The sequence below is a fragment of the Euphorbia lathyris genome, chromosome 9 (assembly GCF_963576675.1).
Source record: "Euphorbia lathyris chromosome 9, ddEupLath1.1, whole genome shotgun sequence".
Classification (NCBI taxonomy): Eukaryota; Viridiplantae; Streptophyta; class Magnoliopsida; order Malpighiales; family Euphorbiaceae; genus Euphorbia; species Euphorbia lathyris.
Genome location: NC_088918.1, coordinates 16,167,296 through 16,171,298, shown reverse-complemented (window position 1 = coordinate 16,171,298; position 4,003 = coordinate 16,167,296). Strand labels below are relative to the sequence as shown.

The window sequence follows — 4,003 nt, the reverse complement described above, 5'->3', positions numbered from 1 at the left end:
TCAGTCGCGACATACGGTCACCAAACTCCGAAATTTCGAAGTCTTCAACTCGCCCCTTCACCCCCTGTCGCGACTGAGATTTTCAGAATCTCATATGAGACAGCGAAGAATTCTGCACAGTTTTCACATGTTTAAATCCGAGAAACGCGTCTGTTCGTTTGGATAAAAGTGACCCTTCACCAGCAGACATAACCCTTCATTTACAACCTTTCACCAACTATAAATAAGTGATCCATTTCAAGAAATCAGGGTTGGCTAAGTTAGAAAAGTTAGAGAAATCAGAGAGTTATTATGTTGAGTTTCTGATTCAGAAAGAGTTAGAAAAGTTAGATTTCATTTCTGTAAACAAACTTGATGTACACAAGTTGTTATTAGATTAGTTATAAACACAGTAGTATTAGTTTAGTTTCAAAATTTGATCAGAGACAAGTTTTCATTCTGGTAGTGGACCTAGCGGTCTCTATTTTGAAGATTCAGCGAGAAGAACTAACGGCTGAAACGCAAAGAGGTCTGACAAGCCTACGGAATTTGAGGGAAAGATTGACAACCCGGATCTCAAAGTTTTCGTTAAAATGCTATCCATGTTTCTACTTCTCTGTTAACTTGTGAAGATTCAAAATTCATTAATGATATATTTATTTTATTCAATACATTCTTCCTGTTGTTACTTTGATATTGTTCTGAAAAAATGATTTTCAAAGTGATAAATTGGTGTTTTTATTAAAACGTTTTATACTATCTTATTCATATATAAACTTTGTTGAACACTTGAAAGAATTAGTTTTTACGGATGATATGATCGCTAGCGCGGCTTATCGGATATAAAATACTAACTTGATTAAGGTAGAAATCTGCTCCGATCCAGAGAGATTTCTACGGTTCAAAGCCATTTAATTGCATAAATTCCTATATTATTACATGTCCATAATCTTACCAAAGTTATAGTTGTTTTCTTTGCTTAATGAAAATAAGTTTTATACCTTCTATTTATTCCAATTACGGAAGTATCTGTCTTGTAATCGAAATCTCAAGACGGAATTGTTCTCTAAGTTCAATATAATATTCTTATCTAATCCTAATTTATCCGAACCAATTCAATCAATTAAACGATTTTCTTTTGTTAAACCTAATAAAGACGTGAATAAAACTGAATTAAATAAGTTTTTAGTTAAAAAGCATTCCCTGTGGGTTCGATATCTTTTATTACTACAAGCGTATACCGTGCACTTGCGGAAATCGCTCAACAAGTTTTTGGCGCCGTTGCCGGGGAACGTCAAAATTTTTGACAAAATTTTAGATTTTTCGTGTTTTATTTCGAATCTAGGTTTATTCATACTTATTTTAATTTTTGTAATTTAATAATTTTCAATTACTAACATAATTATTTTTCAAATTCTGTTTTGTAGGTAGTTTCGGTTCGTGCAAGATTTCAAGTTCATGCGCAGTTCTCGAAGATCAGGCACCCCACCAGACCCTATAGACCCAGAAATTGAAAGGACCATTAAATAGAACAAGTAAAACAAGAAAAACAAAAATAAGACTCCAGTAAAAACACATACCGAGCCAAAAAAAATGGCAGACCCACCAACACTTATGGATTACGCTAGACCAGGTGTGGCCGGTGTAAGCAATAGTATCGTTAGACCCAGAATCACCGCAAACCAATTTGAAATTAAGCCAACTTTGCTTAATATGTTGCAAAATAATGTAACATTTTACGGGTTACCTAACGAAAATCCTAACTCCCATTTAACAAATTTCCTTGAAATTTGTGACACTTTTAAAATCCCAGATGTGACTGCAGAAGCAATCAAACTTCGCCCCTTTCCTTTCACTTTGAAGGATAGAGCCAAAGAATGGTTAACTTCTATGCCAGCCGCAACTTTTGCCACTTGGGAACAATTAGCCCAAGCATTTTTATCAAAATATTTTCCTTTAGCAAAAACCGCAAGAGTCATAAAAGAGTTAACATCTTTTTCTCAAAATGATAATGAGACTCTTTATGAGACTTGGGAACGTTTTAAAGAACTTCAACGTTTATGCCCACACCACCAATTACCCGCTGAACTTTTAATGCAAACATTTTACAATGGACTAAATCCTACAACTAGGGGCTCATTAGATGCTATGTCGGGAGGGCTATTTATGAAGAACACATCAGCCCAAGCAAGAGAACTTTTGGAGGAAATGGCAATCAACAGCAGTATGTGGCCCGCGGAACGTGGACATATACCGGTGGAAAAACCATCATCCTCAACCACACCATCAGTTAAAGGTATAGTTGAACTTGATCCAGTCGCGATGTTACAATCCCAATTTTCTGCCTTATCGCACAAAATTGATAGGTTTATGGCACCGTGTGATTCTAATGGTAATCCAATCCAAACAGATGTGGATTACGAAAACATGAGTGAGGTCGAACAGGTAAATTTTGTCCAAGGGCAAAACCAAACTAATAACCCTTATTCTACTACTTATAATTCTGGATGGAGGAATCATCCTAACTTTAACTGGAAAGATAACAATAACAATAATGCAAGTGCTAATCAAAATCGTACCACTAATTATCAAAATCAGTCAAGAGATACGATTAGCACTTTATCTTCTAAAATCGACAAGTTTATAGATGCTATCAGTGGAAAAATAAGTAATCACGACGATGGTTTTAAACGGATCGAAAATAAATTCGATCAGCTTATTAAAAACCACTCATCTAGCATCCATAATTTGGAGGTTCAAATTGGTCAACTTGATAAATCAATTCCATCTCGAAAAGAGGGAAGTCTTCCCAGCCATACGGAAGAAAATCCGAAAGAGCAGGTAAAGGCTATCACTCTTCGTTCAGGGAAAAATTATCAAGGGCCAGAAATGCCCAAAGATGCAACATTACCAGGAACTCATTTACCAAAAGTCCAAAGAAGATATCTTAAACACAAATAGTTCACCATTTGACACAAGTACCAAAACTTTTGTACCCAAACCACCTTTTCCGCACAAAGTCCGAAATAAGGACTATAACAAACAACTTCTAACGTTTTTGGATAAACTTAAAAATTTGCACATCAATTTAACGTTTATGGATGCAACCACACAAATTCCTAACTATGGTAAGTTTTTAAAAGATTTAATTTCAAAGAAAATCAGTTGGGAAGGAATTTCATCCATTTCGTTAACTGAAGACTGTAGTTCAATCGTGTCAAGTAATTTGCCCACTAAACTCAAAGATCCCGGATGTTTTACTATTCTGTGTAAGTTGGGAGATATTGAATTCCCAAGTTGTCTTTATGATTTAGGAGCAAGTATAAACTTAATGTCGTTGTCTATTTTTAACAAGTTAGGTTTAGAAGAATATATCAAACGTACCAATATGGTTTTGCAATTAGCAGATCAAACCAATAAGAGACCATATGGTATAATTGAAGATGTTTTAGTCAAAGTCGATAAATTTATTTTTCCTACCGATTTTGTTATATTAGACTTTGCATATGATGTAAATTGCCCTTTAATTTTCGGTAGACCGTTTATGAACACTGGACGTGCTCTAGTGGATGTGTCGGAAGGGAAGGTAGTTTTAAGGATAGGAGAAGATAAGATCGAGTTTAATATGAACAAAGCGATGAAATACCCTATGGAGGAATTCGCTTGTATGAAACTTGATTTAGTCGAGGAATGTGTCAATGACGTTATTCAAAGTGACGAAATAATGGAACCTATAATGGGTGAGGAATTAGAAGATAAGGACCCAGAGACTTTGATTCGAGAAGATGGACCAGTTCCGCCTTCAATTGTAATACCCCCTAAATTAGAACTTAAAGAGTTACCTAGTCATTTGAGGTACGCTTTCTTAGGCGAAGGCGATTCTCTACCTGTAATTATTTCTAACAAATTAAAAAATGATCAAGAAGAAAAATTGAAAGAAATTGTTAGAAATAGGATAGGAAGTATGGGATGGCAAATTTCAGACTTAAAAGGAATTAATCATAGTATCGTAATGCATAGAATT

General features: G+C 34.9%; 1 non-coding gene across 1 annotated transcript; it reads right to left on the bottom strand.

The window, feature by feature from the left end:
- Nucleotides 1–1,950: 1,950 nt before the first annotated feature.
- Nucleotides 1,951–2,057, bottom strand: LOC136207699 (small nucleolar RNA R71). Its single transcript, XR_010676828.1, has one exon. It is a non-coding gene; the product is annotated as a small nucleolar RNA R71 (small nucleolar RNA).
- Between the last annotated feature and the right edge of the window lie 1,946 nt (nucleotides 2,058–4,003).